This window comes from Polypterus senegalus, chromosome 9 (assembly GCF_016835505.1).
Source record: "Polypterus senegalus isolate Bchr_013 chromosome 9, ASM1683550v1, whole genome shotgun sequence".
NCBI lineage: Eukaryota > Metazoa > Chordata > Cladistia > Polypteriformes > Polypteridae > Polypterus > Polypterus senegalus.
Window position 1 is genome coordinate 128,837,189 of NC_053162.1, and position 25,582 is coordinate 128,862,770.

General features: G+C 39.2%; 1 protein-coding gene across 1 annotated transcript in view; it reads left to right on the top strand.

The window, feature by feature from the left end:
• Positions 1–3,961: 3,961 nt before the first annotated feature.
• mfap5 (microfibril associated protein 5) overlaps positions 3,962–25,582 on the top strand; it is a 49,315-nt gene continuing 27,694 nt past the window's right edge. Inside the window, exon 1 of the mRNA XM_039763836.1 lies at positions 3,962–4,103. The gene's annotated coding sequence lies outside the window, so the exon portion shown is untranslated. The remainder of the gene's footprint in view (positions 4,104–25,582) is intronic.

Here is a 25,582-nt window from a genome sequence, read left to right on the forward strand (position 1 = left end):
TTTGGGGTGCCAACCAGGTTGTCTCATTTAATTAAACAAAACGTTTAACCAAAAAACAAATAGTTCATGGCACTAGGCCTTTTGCCTTCAGGCTTACAAATAAACAAACAAGATTCAGCTTTAGCAGTTGGATCAGGTTGCTCTTCCCAAAATGACACCTCCTTCCTGGCAGCCAGAATTCTTATGTTTGGGGCACTGGAAGGGCTGTGGCTCAGTGCCCTCACTAGGCTGTTTCTTGGTGATGCTTGGAGAGAGGGAGAATATAACATTAGCGACAGTGCCATCTTTCATCCTGGCAGAGTATTACATACCTTGATTAAGCCCATGAGGAGATCCTCCGATGTGCATGCATTTAAATGTATGTATATTTTTAATATTACAAAAGTCTACAAAATTAAACCCATAAAAAATTTTTTAATTGTGAATTGTTTTTCTTATTTGCAATTAAGACCCTCAATTAAAAAAATAATATAATGTTTCCATCATGCCACAAAAATTGTACTTACAATTAAATACTTAAAATTTAAATGTAATAAAATTACACAATGTATGCATTTACACAATACTGTTCTAATCAAATATTTTAAACACACATGTAAAGAAAACAATAATACAAATTCATTGACTTAAATATAACTACTTAGTTCATGTTGCTTCTTCGTTTCTTTGATCCAAAGCCTTGTTTGGTGGCTCCTCATTTGTACAGTATGTCTGGTGCATCCCTATGAACTGTCTAGCGGAAGTTCTCCACGTCCTTTATATTCTGATGGAATTGCTAAACTTGTCTTTACTCACTGCTCTAAGACTTCTAGGGAAAAATTCCATATACAAAGCTAAAAAGTGAACTTTGAGACTCATGTGATAAGCAATTTCCTTAAATGTAACTAATAATTTTTTCACAAATTTGGATCTTTATTGTTACCTTAAAAATTAGAAATAAAGTTTTTGAATGTGTGAATTAAAGAGATAAACACAGAAAAAGGTTTGGAGTGACCACCCCATATACTTGCTGATATGGGAAAAGAAAAAGCAAAAAAAAAAAAAAATCATCAATATGACTTTACAGACTTGAGTGCAAAACTGAACTAATTTATTGTTAACAAGATGGTGTTTTATCATCAGTTGGAGGAAGTGACATCATCGGGCCCTGAACCCGGAAGTGATTTCATCAGGCCTGGAATTGGAAGTGATGTTGACAGGCCCAGGCGGGATTTCCCTCGAGTGGTCTGCAGAAGAAAGAGAGAAGGAGTTAGTGCACACTGTAACTCCCTAGTCTGGTGTGGAATTACCATCTTTCGAGCCATATACAGTAGCTGCATCCCATGTGCTTGTGTGTATCAAATGATACCCAAGCCTGGTCATTCCTCACACCATCAAATTATCCTTTAGAAATCTGTTTTTTTTCCAGAACAAGCAAAAATGCCCTCTTTCAATTCAGCCACAGACAAACCAAGAAACCTTTGGCACAAATGCATCATGCATGCGCCATCTTCTAATAGGTCTTTGACAAACTGCTTTATTAAACCAAGCTTAATAAGAAGTGGTGGTAGTAGTACTTTACCAAACTAAGCTACGCCTGATGATGTTTTTTGTCCCAAGCTGTTTTACTCACAAAGTAAACATGGGAATTTTATATGTCCTGACTACTGACCCAACAAAATACCCAGAACTTTCAGGTCCGCACATATAAACCAATGGTGCTCATTGCAGGTACAGTTTTTAGAGAAGATTTACAAAATTCTCATAATTGTCTTTCAAATGCACAAAATGAGCAATAGCTATTGCCGTTATGAAGAAGTACTCCTTTTAGATCCGGACAAGTCTATAACAGCTTCATGTACTGCTACCTGCTGCAATGATTCATCACAATATTCAATTCCAGATGTATTCTGACCTTATTAAGAAATAAAACACTTGTTTTGGTTTAAACATAGATTTTAATATTAAAAAATATTAAATTCAAACAAATTGTCATTAATATAATATATATTTCATTAATGATAATATGTAAACAATGAAAAAATCTGTAATTGACAGCTAAAAAATGTGTTAGTTAAAAATGTTACACGATGGAGAAAACTTTTTTCATTTTTTAATCAGTGAAATATGCAAATATCACATTAAATAATCCAATATGTACCTGTGAGGACCATCCAAAACAATAGATCTGCGTACTTGGCTCACACTTTATTGAAGTGTGACTCACATGCAAAATGAAGCTGAATTATTTTAAGTTTGCAAGAATGTTTGGGTCTATATATAAAACAGGGAGAGATCCTACAATTGATTGATCCTTGCACATTTGATACTTAAGTTTTCTTAATATCACTTTAAATCTTCTACTTGTGTAATGTTCTCATGGGCAAATTTTGGTTTTACTTTTGTCAGTTTTAAAGACTGATTTTGTTCAAGTATAGCTATTGCTGGGCTGTTATTGCATGTTTTCTGTGTGTTTCGTGATGTACATTTATATAATGATTCAAAGAAGTCATTTGCATCCTCTGAGAAAACGTCACTATTGACAAACCTTCTAAAATGATCCGATAGATCTGTTAGCTGTAGGGTTCTGAGCCTGAGGAGATTGAAAGGCAGAAAGAGAGGAATAAAATGTTTTAGGATAGTAGTGAGACCGGCTTTGTTATATGGGTTGGAAACAGAGGCACTGACCAGAAAGCAGGAGACAGAGCTGGAGGTGGCAGAGTTAAAGATGCTAAGATTTGCATCGGGTGTGATGAGGATGGATAGGATTAGAAATGAATACATTAGAGGGTCAGCTCAAGTTGGAAGGTTGGGAGACAAAGTCAGAGAGGCGAGATTGTGTTGGTTTGGATATGTGCAGAGGAGAAATATGGGGTATATTGAGAAAAGGATGCTAAGAATAGAGCTGCCAGGCAAGAGAAAAGAGGAAGGCCTACGATTAGATTTATGGATGTGATGAGAGGGGACATGCAGGCGGTGGGTGTGACAGAGAAAGATGTAGAGGACAGAAAGATATGGAATAAGATGATCTGCCTTGGCAAACCCTAACAGGAGCACCCGAAAGAAGAAAAAGAGATGGATCCAGAGATTAACTTAACCCTGTAAAACTGTAGTTCTTTTAGTTATATTAACTTCTTTTTTATTGACTGCCTTGCCAATAAAATGAAAATGACTAAATCTGGACTAACATGTAGTTCTCAACATTAAGCTCGAACTGAAAAATTCACCCTCGCATACACTGCCATGTAAGTGTCCTTCCTTAACGTTTTGCACTACTGGACCCAGTCCTCCTTCATAGCAAAACAAGCATAAATAAAAGTAAAGAAAAAAATGATTCTTTTTTTTGGCACAGTCTATACCATATTAATTACTTCCCGATTTAAGTCTTAAGCTAAATGAACTATGTAGGGAGGGAAGAGTGGAAGTGAATAGGGAATGACATCAGTACAATTTGTTTAAACTAAAACCTCCTTAAAATGGCACTAATCATCCCTTTGTGCGGAGTTTGTATAAGGTCATTTAAATGATCTCATCAGAATAGAATGTTCTTTTTTAAACGGATGAGCTGGGTGATTAAACATCCCCATCTTTGTATGTCTAAGTAAGTTTATACAGTACAATACATTAGGATTCATTAAATTCATGCTGCTTATGATGTTTATGAAGATGGCAAATCATACTGTAAGGTCAGAGATGGTATCTACTTGCTGTCAAAAGAAAGAAAAGTATACTTAGATTGGTAGCACTGTGGTAACATGTACATCTATTTGCTTCTTACTACCACTATTGCAGAAAAAAAATCATTTCAAGTTTGCATTTATGTTGCACTGAGTCCTCTCCCAAATGTAATATGTTTGCTTTCTGTGGTTTAGAAAGGCCTTGGAATTTTTCACATATTGTTTTAATTAGTTTTTTTATTGTTTCAATTCTCTTATTTCCCCTCCCCCACAGAAAGTGTTGGCATAAAAAGAGAGACTGCGTCAGGATGAGAAAAAAGAAAGAGAGAGAGAGTGGAAGAGAGAAAACAAAAGACAAACACAGTAACAACTAGAAGAGTGCTGGAACACAGGGAAAGAGAACCACAATAAATTAATGAAAACAAGCACTCTAAGGACATAAGGAGGGTAAGTTCTTTTAAGATTTTCATTTTATTTAAAGATAAATTTGATTATATATTTTATTTATAAAGTTTTTTTTTTTACTCTCAGCAGAACAGTACTCTGATTCTTGCACTTTCATGTTGATCACCCTTCAGTATAGTTCTTCTTGTGTAGTTTTTCTTGGGCCAAAAATGTAAACATGCTATAATAACTCTTGTACACTATGCCCCTGAGCAATCAAGCATATAGTTTTTATATAAAGTTCTGTAAGCTTTTGTAAATAATACACTTATTCCAATTGATTTAAGCCAATATCTTCAAGAAATATCTACACAGAAAGAGGAGTATGTGATGCCATTCCTACAAATATGAAATGTTTAAAGTAAAATAGAAAAGCAAGATTACATTTGTTAGGTTTTTTTTTTTTTCTTGTGCTTAAATATACAAACACAGAGATAAGTTACTGTATTGGTTTGGTCAAGATGTATTTAGTCCAAATGAATATGTTAAATAATGTCACTAAATCCCTTAAGCAAAGTGGATACACTTACTGATGTGAAATGTAATCTACAATATATGTTTTTGGTTCAAAAAAACAAGCTGTCAGCTGTAGCATACAGTTAACAACTGAGTAAATCTGTATACGTATATAAAATGCAAAGGGCTATTTGTTTATAAAGCAAAGACTAGCAGACTCATGGGCCTTCATGCCTTGATCGCAACCTCAGTAACACATATAACATAGCATTTAAACTGGATGCTACAAAAGCCATGAAATCTGACTACAGGTTCTTCTCACAGCAGGCTGCGATGCGGCCACATGACTCATGGCAGTCCTGCCAATGGTCTGTAGAGCGTTGGTTTACCTGTTAACCATAGCTTACACCACTGACAGTACAGTACGGTAAAGGTGTCTGGTCCTCCTCATGGCAGGATGTGGCACAGCTGTGTCCCTTATGGCAAGCAGCAACACGGACAGGTGCATTGGCTGACAGTGTTTACCACTGTGACAGTGAGGTACATTGCACAAGGCCTGCTGAGTATCATACATGACCAAACAATTGGAGGTGTGGGCTTGTGATAAAACTTGGATTTAGTTTACATAGGATATCTATTGGGTGACATGAAGGTGTAGTGCGTAGTGCTGGATTTGAATTCTACTTCTAGTTGTTATCCAGGTGGAGTTTTGCATGTTCTTCTTGTGTATGAATAGGTGTTCCCCAAGATGTGCTTATGAGATTGATTAGTAATTCTAAATTGACCCTGCGTGGGTACGTTTGCATGAGAAGGCTCTGGGATAAATCGCTAAAGTGTTCAGGGCTGTTTCCTGTCTCATGTCTGGTTCTGCTGGGATAGTCTATACCTATGTTAAGCAAGTTTGAGAATGTTATGTTATCCATCCGTCCATCCATGTTCTAAACCTGCTTTTCCAGGACAGGGTTGTTGGGAAGGTGAAGCGTATCCCAACAAAACTCAACACATTTTTATTGCAATTTCAGTGTGTGTTAATATAAAGGCTTGTCATATTTAGAAAAAACAATCAATTTGGTTGCATGATACATAGCTAAGGTACAACAGTGTATCACCTATAGCAAGTAGTAAACATAATTAATTTGTTTTTTGTACATTTTTGCAAATTTAAATATTATATTTTTTTTGCAATATTACACATACACTCACCTAAAGGATTATTAGGACCACCATACTAATACGGTGTTTGACCCCCTTTCGCCTTCAGAACTGCCTTAATTCTATGTGGCATTGATTCAACAAGGTGTTGAAAGCATTCTTTAGAAATGTTGGCCCATATTGATAGGATAGCATCTTGCAGTTGATGGAGATTTGTGGGATGCACATCCAGGGCACGAAGCTCCCGTTCCACCACATCCCAAAGATGCTCTATTGGGTTGAGATCTGGTGACTGTGGGGGCCATTTTAGTACAGTGAACTCACTGCCATGTTCAAGAAACCAATTTGAAATGATTCGAGCTTTGTGACATGGTGCATTATCCTGCTGGAAGTAGCCATCAGAGGATGGGAACATGGTGGTCATGAAGGGATGGACATGGTCAGAAACAATGCTCAGGTAGCCCGTGGCATTTAAACGATGCCCAATTGGCACTAAGGGGCCTAAAGTGTGCCAAGAAAACATCCCCCACACCATTACACCACCACCACCAGCCCACACAGTGGTAACAAGGCATGATGGATCCATGTTCTCATTCTGTTTACGCCAAATTCTGACTCTACCATTTGAATGTCTCAACAGAAATCGAGACTCATCAGACCAGGCAACATTTTTCCAGTCTTCAACTGTCCAATTTTGGTGAGCTTGTGCAAATTGTAGCCTCTTTTTCCTATTTGTAGTGGAGATGAGTGGTACCCGGTGGGGTCTTCTGCTGGTGTAGCCCATCCGCCTCAAGGTTGTGCGTGTTGTGGCTTCACAAATGCTTTGCTGCATACCTCGGTTGTAACAAGTGGTTATTTCAGTCAAAGTTGCTCTTCTATCAGCTTGAATCAGTCGGCCCATTCTCCTCTGACCTCTAGCATCAACAAGGCATTTTCGCCCACAGGACTGCCGCATACTGGATGTTTTACCCTTTTCACACCATTCTTTGTAAACCCTAGAAATGGTTGTGCGTGAAAATCCCAGTAACTGAGCAGATTGTGAAATACTCAGACCGGCCCGTCTGGCACCAACAACCATGCCACGCTCAAAATTGCTTAAATCACCTTTCTTTCCCATTCTGACATTCAGTTTGGAGTTCAGGAGATTGTCTTGACCAGGACCACACCCCTAAATGCATTGAAGCAACTGCCATGTGATTGGTTGATTAGATAATTGCATTAATGAGAAACTGAACAGGTGTTCCTAATAATCCTTTAGGTGAGTGTATGCTGACCTTATATTCATGTACACATATGTAAAAGTACTTGCCCCTGGGGACAAATAAAGTTCTATCTATCTATCTATCTATCTATCTATCTATCTATCTATCTATCTATCTATCTATCTATCTATCTATCTATCTATCTATCTATCTATCTATCTATCTATCTATCTATCTATCTATCTATCTATCTATCTATCTATCTATCTATCTATCTATCTATCTATCTATCTATCTATCTATCTATCTGTTACCAGGGACCCAAAATGGATGGTACAACATGACATCACTTTGGTATAGTCACATACCTGTAGTTGGCATGTACTGTTGTGTGTTTTCTATAGTTTCATGGACTTGGTGGTCATTCTACAACATGGCTCTTCAGTTGTGTAGCGTGGGTGTCAGCCGCACGGAGCGGAGGAAAATTTCGCCGCCCCCTTATTTGGGTATTTCAATTTAAAAGACTAAAGTATACATTTCCTTGCCGCCCCCACTACGCTACGCCACTGTGGCTCTTCAGATAGCCTAAAAAATTCCAGACTCCATTCATTAGTTTGTTTACCTAGTTTTTGCTTATTCTTTGACTGTTTTTGCTCATAGTTATGCCATTCTAGGCAAATTTATTTTGTGTTCTATTTCATTCCTTTTTGTTTACAGCAATATCCATTTGAGATTGTTTAAAATAGGAAGATGCTTGTGCTGGCTTTGAAAATTGAGGTGGGTTAAGAAAGTTTTGACAAACTCTGTGTCAGGTTGCATTTAACTACTTTAACACAGTGGTTCTTAAACATTTTTTCCCGTGACCCAATTTTGAATATTGCTTCTCTTTGCGACCCATAACTTTTGCTATCGAGTTCCCCTTGAAAATTGCTGCTGATCTTTTTCCTGGGGAGGGATTTCCCCCTGGTAGAATCACCGCTTATTGTTATCCATGGGGGGAGTGTCTTTGTAGAAGTGCCTCCGATTGTTGCCCACCTGCTTGGAGAATTTCAGTCGAATGTTGTGTGTAGGGGGTTTGTTTCAGTCATACATGCAGCAACCCGTCACAGGGCTCGACACAGAGCTACCCTTTCTCATTCACTTCACTTGTAATTCTTGACGGAGCGAGATGTCTCATGACCCAACCCATAGTGTAAGAAACCATGCTTTACCAGACTAGTTTGCACCATTTACTATTTCCTTTGTTTTGATCTTTCTGTCCCTCTTAAATTTAGGTGACTCAGATCCACCCACCCTTTGGTAGAATTCCTGCATATCTCTTTCTTAGAGTTTTTGGTGTAACAAGCAGAAAAAATAGCAATTTATCAAATTTTTACATTATCCCTGAAGAGATGCTCAGTTGGTGACAATGTAGTAGTAGTAACCACAACCGATTTAAATGAGGTTGTCCTTAAATCTTTATTTGGTTTAATGCTATTTGAAGCCTTTAAACACACAATCACTAGCCATGAAGGAGAAGTTATACAATTTGCTCTTACACTGTTTGCTAGTATATCTGAGAGGCATGCAGCAGGCTCTTGCATACCCATTTAAAAATCAGATTCTTGAATGTCAGTACAGTTTGGTCAAGTCTTCAAGATGTGTGACACATTGACACTCAGGATGATACTCAAGAACTGACCTAACTTGCCATAAAATAGTTTCATAAACTTAATGCTTCTGAATACTGTAATGGTACTAAAAGCCTTTCAGTTAAACATCTAGATTCAAGCAATCAAGAAAGATGTAGTTGCTGGTTGTTGAGTAACTTTTTGACAGTGGTTTACTGAAATTAGCACCACTCTCATCATACTTTCAGCTGGGATAGATCCCATTTTTATTTATTTCTTTTTCTATCCCATCATCTTCAGGTGAAGCAACAAAATTAGCAACAAAAGTTGTTAGGAGATGTGGGAATTCGAATCCTGGACAGATCTTTTACATATGATTTTGGAAGTAGAAAAATGGGTATTTACATAAAAAACACATCATGGGACATCTACCATATGAATACTAAGAAGTAATTTTTTTTATAAATGAGAGTCATCCACCATGAAAAAATTGGTATGAAAGTATTAGTACATGCAGTATTTCCATGTAGATTTCACTTTGGTGATGCTGCAGGAAATCACTCAATGGAAAATTGAACAATTCAAGCTATTATACTGCAATCAAGTACATTAACTTACATAGTTACCATGTACACAAACAAATGCACTATAAAATGAACATGCAATTGAGTTAAGTGAACAACTTCAGTAATACTCAATTTCAACCTGAATTGAAGTGTGTATGTACATGTAAATTTAAATAAATTATGTATCTCAAAAACTACTCAGAGTTTCAATAGGCCTGCTCCCATTGCTAAACAGAGCAGACTGAAAAAATCCCAGTTAAGTTAAACAATTTTTACAACAGTTATCATTGGGCATAGGTCAAATGGTTTTTGAAGGATATTCAGATAAGTACTTGAACAAACTGGACCAAAAACTGTACACCTGGAGCCTATAACAAGACAAACATGAGTAACTTGTTAGAAAAAAATAGGTCAATGTTTCAAAAAAATCAAAAGTTCTACACAGTTTTCAAAAGACACCATGCTAAAATGAACTTCTCTCTGTGTTTTAAACAGTACAAAATCAGAATCTGAATTTTTGATGTCATCAGCAAACTTCCATTTACTTGGAAGTAAAAATCACATATTCCTAACATGAAAGAACAGTGAGAAAATAAAAACAATCCAAACCACACCATAAAAGATTAAAATGGGAAGAGAGGCACAGCAGACACAGGAAGCCCCAAGCAACAAAGATGTACGGCAGAGAAACAAGTTAAGAAATAAGAATCAAGACTGGAGGTGTGATGACTACCATTGGCCCCAGACCAATTCCAAAGTCTGCCACTTCTCAATACTGGAGTCATATTTACTGCTGTTCTGCCACTCTGAAGGTTGAAGTGAGATTAGGTTAAAGAATTAGCCAAAACCTGCTTCAAGTTTTCAAAATGAGCATCCATGTTTGACCCTGGTATGGTCGCTTCTATATGCAGAGACTTCTTTACAGGACTGCAGACTTCAATATTTCTGCAATCCAGATACCATAATTGTATTCCAAAAGGTAAGAGAGAGATTTATATATATGTGTTAAAAAGTTCAGGAGTAAAGTGAGTGAACTTGGAGAACTGCCAGAGAACTACAGGTTTTCATCCATCATCCATCAGAAGTTTTATGGGATTCAGTTTCCAAAAAGTCTTTAGTAAAAGATGGTACCAAGCATTTTTATCCTTCTTCTGGCTCAGATGTGAAAGCTGTGAACACCTGGAAAGTGGATTTTTAGACCTTCTCACAGCCAGGTTGGTGGTGATATTTTTATGGGAAAAAATGTTTTCTTAAGCAGTGTTTAATTTTTTATATTACTTATTCCATGTAGTTTGCACTGAGAAAACTCCCAGAAAAAAAAAAAAAATTTAAATAATAAAAAATATTTACCCTAATGTTTTCATGGAGACAACAAACTCTCTGACAGAATAGCGATCTATAGTGACCAACATTGGACCACAGCAACCAAAATAAAAATGTACATGAAATAAATCTTACTGTGCTCATGTTGCACGTGCCAAGTCATCCAGTGATATGCTCAAAACACATGAGCTTTTGATTTTTACCTGTATTCTGGTTTATTTTGGTGCTTATTATTTGGCTTTCGTTACTCTCTTCATTTCCCTTATTTATTTTAAACGATCCTATTTATGGCAACACTCTTATTTTTGTTTTGAAACCATCCTGAAGAGGGTTGCATTTAGCAACGCATGATCTGGGATGAACAGACAATGTTATCTTCAAAAACATTTTTCAACACCTTCTATGGAATTTCCAGGCAGTTGTCATCCCAGTTGGAGGTTATAATATCTCCAGTGTATCCTGAACCTTCTGCTAGTGGGCCATGTCTTGTGCTCCTCAATTTAAATGCACCAAGGGAAAAATCTGTTTGCATACCAAATCAGGTCAAATGATTCCTGTGATCCAAAAAATCAGCTGCTCTACTTCTAGATCCTCATGTTTTGCTAAGCACCTTATGCCATTATAAAAAAACTAGACATTAAGCCCGTTACAATAACGAGCGCTAGAACAGTAGTGCATAAACATTAGTAGGAGCAGTCTATATTAAATGGCAAGGGACCTTGTATGTGGCTGTAATATCCATCCATCCATTCCCTAACCCGCTGAATCCGAATACAGGGTCACGGGGGTCTGCTGGAGCCAATCCCAGCCAACACAGGGACCAATCCTGGGCAGGGTGCCAACCCACCGCAGGACACACACAAACACACCCACACACCAAGCACACACTAGGGCCAATTTAGAATCGCCAATCCACCTAACCTGCATGTCTTTGGATTGTGGGAGGAAACCGAGCAACAGAGGAAACCCACAAGAGACACAGGAGAACATGCAAACTCCACGCAGGGAGGCACTGGGAAACGAACCGGAAACGAACATCCGGTATCCTAACTTAATAGGCAGCAGCGCTACCACTGCGCCACCGTGCCGCCCTGGCTGTAATATACGTCACTATATTGTTTGCCTTTAATTTTCTCTCTCAGTAATACTGCTTTGTATTGGTGTGTCTCTCTTGCCTGTGTGTGTGTGTGTGTGTGTGTCTGTCTGTCTCTCTCTCTCGCGCACGCGCCTTTGTGTGTGTTTCTGTCTCGCACACGCCTGTATGTGTGTGTCTGTCTCGTGCGCGCCTGTGTGTGTGTCTGTCTGTCTCACTCGCACCTGTGTGTGTGTGTGTCTATCTCTCACGCGCATGCACCTGTGTGTGTCTGTCTCTCTGCACACACAGGGAATGCACAGGAAGAGACTGAACACGTGCCATGTGGCCCTGTGCATGCGCACTTCACCAGAAGACACACACACATGGACACCTGGACGCACACAGGGGTTTTATTGAAGAGGATAAGCCCAGCAACTTTATGCAGGAATCTCATTTTGGCCACTTGTAGTAACAATCTCATTCTTTTTGTCAGTACCCAAGGATTGAGACAATTGTTGTCTTTATTTGGTATGTTTTATTACTTTTTGCTGACAGTAAAAATTTTCATTATATTTTGCCAAAATCCTGTCATGGGTATGACATTATACTGTATTCGGCCCTGCAAACAGTCCTTCAACTTGCATGGAAATATTGGGGGTTGGTGACAGAACTGGCACTACAACCACCATAAAATAATTTCACGCGGCTCACAAACGGCAGACAGTCCTCCTTTCTGCTCTCCACGGGAATAGCTCTGTTGCTGCCACCCATTGGAAGGCCGCTTACATTATGACGGGGATGGGGGAAGCTCTTGGAAGTCTCATCTGCAGAAGAGTCAAAACTGTCAGAGAGCCAATGTGTACTGAGGTGTCACCCACTGCATGGCACTCGGGTCCCAATCTGAGGCAGCCGATTCGAGTAGGCATGTGGAGCATCTTGTCTCATCTCATGATGATCATCTTCCTCTGCTGTTGGAGAAGCTTTGAAAACTTGGCATTTCAGTGGTGGCACTATCTGAGATGTGCAGACCTGAGACTGGCCAGATCTCTTTAGATGGATACACCTTTGATTGGTGTGGTAGCTCTGATGGCTGTCGTACTGAAGCTGTGGTGGATTGGCTCCTTCCAATGGTGTCCGATGTTGCTCTTTTCAATGAGCATATTATGAGACTTGGATTAAAGCACTCTCTGGGTGCCTTGACTGTTGACTCAGTGTATGTTCCAACTGCAGTGAGTGATGTTTTGTTGACATTTTATTCTCAGCTTTGCTTGGAGATTGATGGGTGCCTGCTAGGTAACACTCCTCTGGTCATGGGTGACATCAGTGCAAGGGCTGGCTATGAGGATTGTGTCAGTCCCCATGGGTCCATGTTCCTTGACTTTGCGAAAGGTCAGAGGGTTATGGATCACTGGATCCTGGTTCCAGCATTCTGAGCCACATTATTGGACTTGGTACTCCACTACCTGTGGTGAGGTGAAAGAGATTTATCACATCCTCGTGGGCAGATGCTGCAGACTCCTACAGAGCTGCAGAGTCTACAGAAGACTCAGTATGTAAATTCTGAGCACAGACTGCTTGTTGCTACTCTAAAAATCCAGCTTAGCTCCAGTAGATTACCACCTACTAGGAGAATGAGGCTGGTCCTGGCCATACTCCAAGATCAGGCTGATTCTAATACGTTTGCATTTGTGTGAGGCAGTTGCAGACATGGATGCAACTGCTGATCCTAATGTGAGGAGGGAGATCTTCCGTGACTAGACCCTGAAGGTTGCTGAGGATTTATTGGTGTAGCTAGTGTTCCCAGGAGGAGGTGTTTCATCTCACAGGGCACCCTGGATATTATCGAGAGGAGTCACAGCGAATGGTCTCTACCGTGAACTGTGAGGGATGGCTGCGAGGACCACAAACATTTGTCAGAGGAATCCGTAAGTAAGTGACACACTGACTATGGTCTAGTTGACCTATGTCCTGCTTACAGATGAAGAGAAGCATTACGCACTCAAATCTCTTCACCAGAGAATTACAATCAGCAGTTGTTTAAATAGGATCCATGATCACTTGGTCACAAACCAGTGACCGGAGCAGTCTGATTTTTATGCTTAAGAACTCTACCATCAACCGCTTTCTGGCACTCAGTGTTTTTATGGAGCACAAACATGAGCATCAGCACAGTTTCTTTGCAGCCTGTGTCGATTTTCGTAAAGCACTTGACTCGGTTTATCAAGCTGCTTGTGGGACATCTTGAGACTATGTGGGATTCCCACACAACTGTGGATATCATGGCCACCATGTACACTGGTACTGTGAGTGCTGTGCAGAATGGAGGCAGAACCTCCGCGTTTTTCTCAGTTGATTCTGGGGTTCATCAGGGGTGTGTTGTTGCTTCTACTCTGTTTAGTACTTGCATGGACTAAGGGTTAGAAAGGATTGTGGAATCTAGCGGCTGTAGGGTGTCTGTTGGTGAAGAAAGATTCACTGATCTTGACTTTGCCAATGATGCTGTGATCTTCGCAGAGTTAATCAAGATTCTGATTGAGACTTTGGAGAGCCTGAGCAAGGAGTGTGAATGACTGGGCTTGCGAGTGTCCTGAATAAAAAACAAGATCAAAGCCTTTAATGACCTCTTGGGCACAGCCATTGGCAGTGTGTCTGTCTGCAGAGAGAATGTTGACATTATCAGGAGGTTTACTTACTTCGGCAGCAACATTCATGTCTCTGGTGACTTTCTATGAAGTCAATAGACGGATTGGGAGAGTAAGAGGTATCAGGAGGTCACTGGAAAAGGGTGTGTGGCGTTCCTGATATCTTTGCAAAAGGACAAGGTCCAAGTCTTCAGAATCCTAGTGCTTCCTGTTCTGCTATATGGTTGTGAGACATGGACGCTATCCAGTGCTATCCTGTGACCTGAGACAAAGACTGGACTCCTTCAGAGAATACTTGGGTACCTCTGATTTGACTTTGTGTCAAAATAGCGATTTTTCACGTAGTACCAAATGAGGCACATTACCTGAATTGTGAGGGATCATCAGTTATGGCACTAAGGCCATGTGGCGCGATTCCCTAAGGGTGATCCAACGCACAGGATCCTCATTATTGAGCCAAAGGGATGCCCATGTAACACCTGGCTGTGGCAGATAGATGGTAGTTTCTGGGGGGAGGAACTAGACCATGTATCACTCTGGGGGGTTACCAACCAGGATTCTGAGTTGTTTTGTCGTCTGGCGGATGCAGTAACGCACTGTACCAGTGCATGCTCCTCAACTTGAACTGACCTTGCCAATGAGCCAATGTTACATTTTGTCATGTTTTGAAATTACTACCATTTTGCTTTCTTAAGGGGAGTGCCATTTTCTGGCTCTGTTGCCATTACTAGACAGCCATTTTTCAGTGGTCATATCCTGAAAGTTGCATCACGTGATGTTAGCAGTATGACCATATGTAAACCAGTGTTGCACTGGGTCACTTTGTCCAAGATTGTTTCTAAAAATGTTTACATGTGTTTTTCTATAGGTCTTTCTAGTTTTTTGACATCTGGCTCGGTTCTTTTCAAATTTGATTTTTTAATAGCATTTTGATCTTAACAATCATTCAGTAGTTTTTCTGATTTTTGACCTACATTTATTTTCCTGGGAAATGCTTAACTCCAGATCCATTTTTTCTGTCATTATGGTATGTGATCCTCAAACAACAGAAATGTAATTCTAAGGTATCCACTCTCCAGTCCTTATCTGTGACTTGTCCATAAAAAGGAAAAAAGGAAGTGGAGACAGGCTGCAACCCTGTCAGGAGACCAAAAGCCACATTAAACAGACTCACCTTAAGAGCAAACTCTTCACCGATACAAATAAACAAGCACAAGAAAATAAATAATAATAATAATAATACAAAAATAGGCAAAACAGAATCCCAGAAAGCCAAAACAAGAAAATACTGTGCCAAGCACCACTCCACTTTAGATTTTTTTGGGCCAAGAGAGGGGAAAACATGTTTGTGTTCATGGTTAATGTGGACTTCACAACCACAGACAAGACCGATAAAGTGCTGAAAAACATTTTCAGCCAGCATAGAAAACCTGAAATTCTTGTTATGACTATCGAACCACAATTGCCAGCACAAGAATTCACAATATTTCTAGAGGCAAATATTTGCTTTGCTCCTTACCATACTATGAAGCTGAGACATCTATACGAACTCCTTTAAGAAAGCACTGAAAGTCCTCTCTGGGCTTGAGTACTTTCAGCATAGGGTGGATGTTTTTTGACACACCGCAACACTTCACAGTGTGTGCCAAAAGGCTCTCCTGCCATGATTTTTAGTGGTCATTGATTATGCACTCGTTTGGATGCACTTGAGACCCAGCCCAATTGTCAGTCTGCTGTGAAGCACACATAGGACTTCCATATCCTACACAGAGATTCACAGTCCAGACATAGAGAGTATACTATTGGTGAATCTGTACATGCTCAGGATTATAGAAGGGGAGTAGACTTCTAAAAGCAGACCTCTTGGATGTTAGGGCTACAGATTAATTGTCGTATCATATAGATTAAGTTATACCTCAATTGAGTCAGTTGGATCCTCAAAGGTCAGATGAACCTAAGGAGAAGGAATAATCATCAGATATTGCTGTTGTGTTGTCCAATATCCAGCCTGCTGTGGTTGTCGATACCTTCATGCCTGAAAAAGGCCATCAATATACCTCTAGTTCTACTCGTGAGGATACTCAGAAAACTTACAAGTCACCAACTTTCTTTAGTTTAGTTAGTCAGTAAGTTAATGGAAATGTTTCATATGTATTTTTCAATACAATGGGAAAAATGTATAGTATGAGGTATATTTTATTTTGAAGTGCACTCTGTGTAATTAATATGAATAGGCTTCAACATTTAGTTGTGTGTCTGTTAGTTTATTGGGTAGTTCTGTTCTGTGAGTGTTACAATCAATAATTTCCTCTTTACATCATTTGTTGTTAACTATATTTAGTGATGATGGGTGACATTTCCTGAAGCATGTTTTGCATTCAATATGTGTTCACCTGTGACCTTGTCCACTGAGTACTCTTCTGGAAATCTACCGTGTGGCTAGGTTAGGCAAACATTTTTTTCCAATGTCCCACAATGCTTTGTAAGACCAACATAACAGCACAGAGCTGTAGCAGCCATGTGCAGAATTTATACACATGCCTACTGTAAGATAATTTCTAATCTGCTTCACACATGTGTGATCTCACAACCTAATCAGTACTTGAATCAGTTTTCCATCCTGCATGCATTTGAAAAAAAAAGCTTGCAGTATTTTCATTTGAGGGGTCTATTAGCTGAACCATAATGAGTTCTGCCACTTGATATATAACACAGATCACTGTGTGCTGGCAGCAGAGAGCCACATTGCTAATTTGCATGCATAATTAGCAATGCACCCAGCTACAAACTCTAAACAAGCCTTAAAGGAGCCATCTTCTCATCATAAAACAGAGGAGACCTTGTGAAATAATAATAATGAAAGAGTTTTAACTATTTACAAGGGGTTCATTTCTTCTTGATGGAAGAAAAATGTGTGAGGTATCTACACAAATACTTCAAGCAATGGAATGAACCAGTTCCATGTAACCGATACATGGCACGGCCAGTATGCGTCACAAGATTGGATCTCTGGGAGCACAATGATTTACATATTGCTAGTTTGTGGCCACTTGTAATTTGTTTGTTGTATTCATTTTGTCTCTATCTTTTTTTGTTTGTGGCACAGCGATTAGTACTATGGCCTCACAGCTCAGATTACATTTTTGGACACAGAAATTGGTTTGACATTGTAGTAGATGTTTCCCTAGCCCTCATGGACACTTACTGTACCATTATTGTACCATTATAATCCATTTAAAACTGGTTCAGTTCCTCCTTCTCCATTTGACTTCCACGCATTTTGTGGAGTTCAGCAAACTTCACAAATATCTCTTTGATTTCACCAAACACCCAGCGAAGCAGACAAGGTGGGCTTTACTCATCACTAGCTGTTTTAATGAACAAAAATAATGTAAAATATCATTCTCTTTTTGAATATTATAATATACAGACATAAACTGCCCACTCCTTACTGCGCTGTTTTGAAAAATATTAATTGAATGTAGTTTCCACCATTAAATAATTTTGAATCATCTTCATAGCATTAGCAATTACAAGCTTCATTTCAGGTATCAGTTTTTGGTAGGACCCTCCACGTTTTCCTAGAATGTTTTTCTAGTCATTTTATTTTATTTATTTTTATTTTCTTATAATTATGAATGTGGAGTTAGCTCCATGCCATATTGTTTTTATGGTTGTCACCATTTTGAATTGTTTTTAATAGAAGCAGCATTATTTATAGCAAGAACACCCACCACCAGCGTGACACCAGTATTATATAACATATAATATCATCATATCCTGCCTCGCTAAGGTAGTGATATGAATGATTTAGTTTCCTAATTTTTACATTTTTTTCTGGTTTATTTCATTTTTGGAGGAGGTAGTTAAAAGGTGCCACTAAGAAACAATTGTTCATAGTTTTCCAGTCTTTTCTGGCATTGTTTCTAATGTGCATACTCGGCTTTGACAGTCACCACTGTAACTGTTTTTCTGGGTTTTTGACTTTCTGACTGTTTCCGAATAGACCTCTGCTCATTCCTTTTAATGTGTTTTAATTTTTTTTCCTGTCTAAATTGTCTATACTCTTGCAGCAATCTGAGCCACAACATTGCCTGCTGCATACCACCATTTACTGAAAATGTGAGATGCAACTATGATAAACATGGTGAAAATATTTTTCTTCAAGTATAGTACACTATGCAGTGGATTTGGAAAGTATTCAGAACAATTCACTTTCTGCAAACTTTATTGTGTTGTATATTTAATTATTAATGGATAAATTTGCCATTTTTGTCCATCAATCTACACTCATAACCCATAATGTCAAAGTGAAAACATGTTTTCAGAAAGGTCTGCAAACGTTTTAAAAATAAAAGCTGAAATATTCAGACCCTTTGCTGTAGTACTCCAAATTGTGGTCAGGTGCGTCCCGTTTGCTTTATTTAACTTAGAGATGTGCCAAGAATTTGATTGGAGTCAATCTGTAGAAAACTGAATTGATCAAACATAGCTTAGAAAGGCACAGACCAAAGAGCATAAGGTCCACAATTCACACTGCATTTCAGGACAAAAACCAAGTCATGATGCCTAAGGAACTCACTGTAAAAATCTTTGAAAAAACACTGGTGAGGTATAGTTCAGTGCAAGGGTATTAACCCATTTCTAATGCTTAAAGTAAAAGGCATATGATAGTTTAAAGGAATCTTGGAACATAAAGGAAACCGATGAATGGTCTGATGAGACAAAACTTGAACTATTTTGGGAGAACTACAAGCACTATATCAGGTGAAGACCATGCACTGCTCATCACCTGCTTTAAGCATGGTGATTGAAGCATCATGCTATGGGGGATCTTCTTAGCAGCAGGGACAGACAGGAGTAGATGAAAGCAACCAAATAAAGAGATGTCTGTGAATAAAACCAGCTCCATAGACTGGAGTGATGCACAACAATGGCCCATAGCATACAGCCCGGACAGCTCTGGTGCGGCTTCAGGGCAAATCTCTGACTTGAATGGCCCAGCCAAAGCAGAGACTTAAATCCCATAAAGCATCTGTGGAATACCTAAAGGTGGCAGTTTTTATGTGCTTCCCATCCAATTTAATGGGGATCAAGAGGATCTGCCAGGAAGAAACTAGCCAAATCCAGGTGTGAAAAACGAATTCTACAAAGCACTTTATTAAAGGTCTGAATACTTACATGAAATAAATTTGCAAACCTTTCTTATAACATTTTTACTTTGTCAATATGGGTTATTGAGTGTAGATTAATGGGTAACTGCCGTCTATTTAAAATTAAGTCTACAACAGAATAAAGTGCGCTAAAAGGGAAGGTGTCTCAGTACTTAAATCTATACTCTAAATCCACTGTACTATGTGCACTGAGTTGCCATTTTATAAATTACATCTCTCTATTAGCATGTTGCACCACCTTTGGCCTTCAGAACAGAATGTATTTGCCTCTACATAGATTCTGCATAACAGAAATGTACCCTGCAGAAATTAGCATGTTATGCATAGTCTTGCTGTGAACATTCTTTTATACCTCACTCCAAAGGTGCTTGAGGTTTTTTGAAATCCAGGGACTGTGCAAGTTGTTGACGCAATTAGCGTCTCCGTCATGTCCTCTGAACCATTCTGTGATGATATGTTACTTGTTATGTAATGTCATTTTCATGCTTAAAGTATTCATCTGAGTGTAGATAAAATGTAATTGTGAAGGGATGAATCTGGTCATGTAAGATGTTTACAATGCTTTGTCATTCAGACATTCTTCAGTGGGAAATATTAATGCCCTAATATATGCCACGAAAGTGATCGCCACTCCATCACACTGCTACCACTAGTAAAGAGAGAAACAGCTCAGTTTCTTTTTATATACAGTTTTGCTAAATTGCTCCTAAAATTAATTTGGAGTGCAATTTCCCAAATTTAAAACACAAAATGAATTAATTTTTTGGGGGTTTTAAAGTTGTTTGGTGCATAAAGCAAAGAGTATTGCATCCTAAGGGTTTTTTCACAGCTGGAACTATATTTTCCTTCCTTGGGCACCTTTTAGTGCTGCTGCTGCTATCTGAACTTCCACGGCTCCTTCCATGTGATTCAATGTGCTGTGCCTTTCCACTGGTCATTTTGAGTCAGACATGGTGCCGTCTGCACTGACTTCTCTGGTTCCAACAGCCAGGATCTTTCTGGATGCTTACTGGCAGCCACACACCTAGACCAATGGATTTTAGAACTAGTGAAGTGATTCCTTTCCAGGCTCTGTACCAGAATAAAATTCCCCATGTTTTTGCAAAAGAAGAAAAAGGCTACAGATTTGATGAAAATATTTGATAATGACAAAACTGTTAATGGTTGCAAAACATTCAATCAAGATTCTAAGTTTTGCTAAAAATTCAATTTTGCATGAGTCTTTTTGCCTATGACTAGCCACCACTTTTGATTCCAAACATAACAGCTCTGTGGACTCCTGCACCAAATTCTGAACCTTCCATTAGCATGATGGAAAATCACTTGGCTGGAGACACACTTTCTTGTTTTTATTGCTGACAACATTAGCACCCTGCATGGTCCTGGACTGCTGCAGCACATTTGAGGCAAAGTCTAAATGGTTGTACATCCTGCGGTGACATTCTGCATACCATAATGATATTTCTCTCAAGATTCCAATTTGACTTCTCTGACACAGAATCTGCTTTTTTCGTACATGGAACAGTCAAACATTGGTACTTTTTTGCTTTTCACACCACTCACACCACTCTCAGTAACTCCATGAAATGGTTGTGCATGGAATTTTCCTGATGACAACCATTTTGGAGTTGTTAGAATTGCCAATTCCTATTCCTATCATGCCACATTCAGAGTCACTATGTTCACTCATTTTGCCCATTCTGATAGTCAACTGAACATTAACTAGTGCTAGAAAATGTGTTCTTCCTGATTTACATCTCATCACCATCATGTGATGCATATTGTGTTGAAATATAAAATTTGTGTCAAGGCAGGGGATGTATCTGGTGTTGTATAGCAGGTCTGCAGCTCAGGAAGTGGCCATTTTAAATAAATAAATAAATAAGATGTGCTTGTGCTAGGGAGTGGAGCAAGTGTGAGAATCTGCTGAAAAGGTGGCTCATCTCTGGGTTGGTGCGAGGTGGTCAGCTGTCTGTTCATTGCCTTGCCAACACATGCGGGTGGTCTGATTGTCTAATTATCAGCCTGGGATGAGCATCAGGCTATCGCACCTGCAACCACTTCCCTAGCATACAAAAGGGGAGCGCAAGGAGGAAACAGGAGGATATAGAGAACAAGAGGAGAAGAGCTGTAAGAACAGCAGCAGGCGGAGAGCCAGCCAGCCAGCCAGTCAGTGTGGGGAAAGGCAGCACAGTCATTTGCCCCTCATATGATTAAAGGTTTTGTACTCTAGGGGCGGATCATGCCTGCTGACTATGCTTGATGAGCAGGTGCGATTTAGGTGGCATCCTCCTCAGGGATACGAGGGATGACTGCAGGAGCATGAATAAAGATGGGAGGACAACTGATCCCAAGCGGTCTGGCTGATGCCACTTCAGGTTGCTAAAACAGGAGTCAGGAGGAGAGGACCATGGCTGCTAGTGTCTCTGCCAGCTGAGTGAGCTATGGGTGAGCTGAGGAGACAAAGAGAGAGCTATGTTGGGCTCGTCCAAATCTGGAAGAAATAATGACCTGCCGACTGAGGCATTAGTTTCAGTCTCATTTTAACTCTTGTGTTTAATCTCATGGATTTCCACTTTGTATGGATTATTTATTTATTGATGATTTTTAGGTGCACTGCACTTTAATTGACACTGTTTTGATTTTTTAGTTGATTAATAAAAGCACTGGGCACTATTTCACCTTCCCTTTGCTTTTTGTGGTGTCCTCATTTGTTTGGCCATGCTTCGATGGTGGCAGGCTCCATAGGATCTCTGTAGCACCAGGGAGTGTGGGGCCAACCTGCACTGTCACACCTGGCTGATGTACAGTATATGACAATTTTTCTCTTTTTTATTAACAATTCAAGTTTTTAAAAGAAACAATAATCCCCTACAAAAAATACTATCAGAGTAGACTGGTGAATGGATGAATGCATTGTTCACTGTTATGACATTGTCAGCATCACCGAAGCAATAAAAACTATTTCAACATAACAGTGCATTTAATGTTTAGTGCACTGCTGTTGTTTGTGATGATAATTGTGGATACTATAATCAGAGTTGCAAACATGTATGGCAGTTGAGTTTATATTTTTAAGTTGTAGTGATCTTTGGTCTCTCAGATAGAATTGCATCAAGAATCATAAATTCATCAATAAGTGATATAACCACATGGGCTCTGGAGTACTTTGGCAAAGCTTTATCAAGTAGCACAATACAAAGTTACATTCACAAATTAAATCAAATAAAATGTTTTTTTTCATATACAAATTGTACATACAGTACAATATTTAGTGAAATGCTTAGTTGCTCAACTCCAAGAACTGCCTTTAAGAAGTCTATAAAGGGACAGTCACAATAATGCATGACTTTATAAGTATTCAAAAATCATTAATAGAATTATAAATACAGTATATTTTAAATAATAAATATCAAAATAAATAACTTCATGTATGAGTTAGCATATATTTCTAGACACTTTCCTTATTCAACATGTGGACAGAATGTGGGAAAAAGCTCCTCCTCAGTCTCTCTGAATGTACTTTAGGCACTGATAATGTTTACTTGACCGCAACACAGAACAGATTCTGTTGTTGAGATAGCTGGTGTAACGGATAATTTTCTTTGCCCAGGTCCAACATCACTTGGTGTAGTTATCTTGAAAGTTAGGGAGTGCACACACAGTGATGCTTTCAGTTGATTACACCTCTCTCTTTTGAGCCTTGCGGTTGTGCTGCTTGCTGTTCCCAAACCAGACAGTGTGACACTAGAGGGCGCTGTCACTCCTCAAACCCCACAGACAAAACGTCCAGACACCAGGTAAAAGCAGTAGAAATATTTTTTTTTTTTTTTTCAATATAAAGTGCTTTTCAAGCAGCTCCACCACTATAATGCACAAATCACAAATCAATAATAATAACAATAATCCTCCTCTCCTTCCAGCAGGCTCCGTCACTCTACCTCCCAACTCCGGCTCAGCTTGCTGGGTAGTCCTTGACCCAGAAATGCTCCTGTCCTTCTGTCCATGTGATTCAATAGCACTTCCAGGTCAGATGAAGGCTTATATTTTTTCTTAAGCCCAGAAGTACTTCTGTTCTTCCATCCCTGTGACTTAGTACTGAGTATTTCCGAGCTACAGGGAAAATAAAAATCCCTGTGTCTCCCTGTAGCATCCCACGATGGCACCCACAGCACCCAGCAGGTCTGTGAAGCCGAACTCCATCTCCCATTGTGCCCTGTGGGAATCCGGGGCACCGCCATGCTGCAGGGAAGATGCCATCTAGCGGCCTGGATGTGCTAGCAGGGATGAGCTGCCAGCCGTCCATCACAACAGTTATACTTCCTATCAGAATACTTTAATGGTTGATGTGTACAAGTTCTTTAGAATTTGGGAGGGCAGACTAAAATTCCTAAAGTGTCTGAGGTGGTAAAGACATTGCCATGCCAAGGTATTGATGTGCTTGGACCAGGTCAGATTTTCCATGATGTGAACGACGAGGTATCAGAAACTGTCCACACTCTCCACCTGAAGACTATTAATACTAAGGGAATGGTTGTGCCTCTATTATTTTCTCCCAAAGTCACATTCAGGAGTAGACTGTTGTCTGCTGTTATAACACCAGTGTGATAGACTGTCCACTTCATCAAGGTAAGTCTTATTGTTGTTAGGTGGCAGGCCTATCACAGCTGTGTCATTAGCAAACTTAACAATGATTTTGGAATCATTTGCAGCCATGCAGTCATTTGAGTAGCAGTATTACAGTGGAGAGCTAAGAACACATCCTCCTGGAGCTCCTGTGTTGAGAGTGAGGAATGATGAAGTGTGGCCACCCACCCAATGGGTTCTGCCTTTCAGGAATTTAAAAACCCAGCTGGACAATGAAGTGCTCAACTGCAGGTCCCTGAGCTTGGTAATGAGCTTATTGGGGTTCATTGTGTTAAATGCAGAGCCATAGTCTATAAATAGCATTCACACATAATTTCTTCTCTTGCTGTCAAGGTGATGGCAGGCTTTGTGGATCTACTAGAGCGATATGTAAAATGTAATTGATGCAGTTCTTTTTCCAGAGAAGAGCATATGTGATTTTTGACTATCCTCTCGAAACACTTCATTATAGGTGTTAGTGCAACGGGACAATAATAATTCATACATTTTAGACTTGTTTTCTTACATTTGCTTTTTTTTTAAGCATTTTGTCACAACTGTACTGCGCAAAAAGCAATCTGTATGTTAATTGTGACCAGAAGTGTTCTTGACTTCTCTGGGCTTGGAGGTATCAGGGATGGAACATCACACAGTGGAGATATATTGTGTTTAGACGAATCAATATTTCAAGTCTTTTTTGGAAGGAATACATATTGCGTCCTCTGGTCCAAGGAAGAAAAAGACAATCCAGACTGTTATAAGCTACAAGTTCAGAAGCCATTTTCTGTGATGGTCTGGGTTTGTGTCAGTGCCCTGGGCACTTCTGTAAAGGCACTATTAATGCCAAAAAGTACATACAGATTTTGAAACAACATATGCTGCCTTCAGGATGACGTCTCTTCCATGGATGGCCATTTATATTTCAGCAAGACAATGTAAAACCACATTCTGTGCACATGACAAAGGCAAGGCTGCATAGGAAGAGGGTATGGGTGTTCGACTGCAGTCCTGACCTGTCCTCAAATGAGAAAGTCTGGTGCATTTTAAACCCAAAATGCGATAAAGAAGAAACTATACTGTTGTACACCTTAAAGACATTTTTTGCAAGAATGGTACAAAATTACACCTGAAACACTCAATAAATTGGTGTACTTAGCACCTAAATGTTTATTTAGCATAATGAGAAGAAAAGGTAATGTTACAATGTGATGAATGCTTTACTCTATGAACTTTTTTGGATTATGTTGCAAGTATCAAAATAAAAATAAGTGTTTATTTTTGAAAAAAATAAAAATCACTAGTTGCAACATCAAATTTTTGGCTGTTACATCGTTTTTATGTCAAAGATCATTTACTATCATTGACTAATCACTGCTTTTTGCTTTATTTGAAATTTCCATACCGTCCCAACTAAATCCTGTAGTTGTGGAAGGAAATTACTTCAAAGGTGACAGTAGCCACTACTACACAGATATAACATGCATTTTTTTCTACAGGATGATTCCAAGAATGAAATTATCATACCTCATGTGTTTTTTTTCCTGTGTGTACAGTTTGCATACCAGTGCCACCTGCTGGCTCAGACCAAACGAAACACATACATACATACTGTATATACTGTATGTAAATGTATATACTGTATGCATATGTATATAT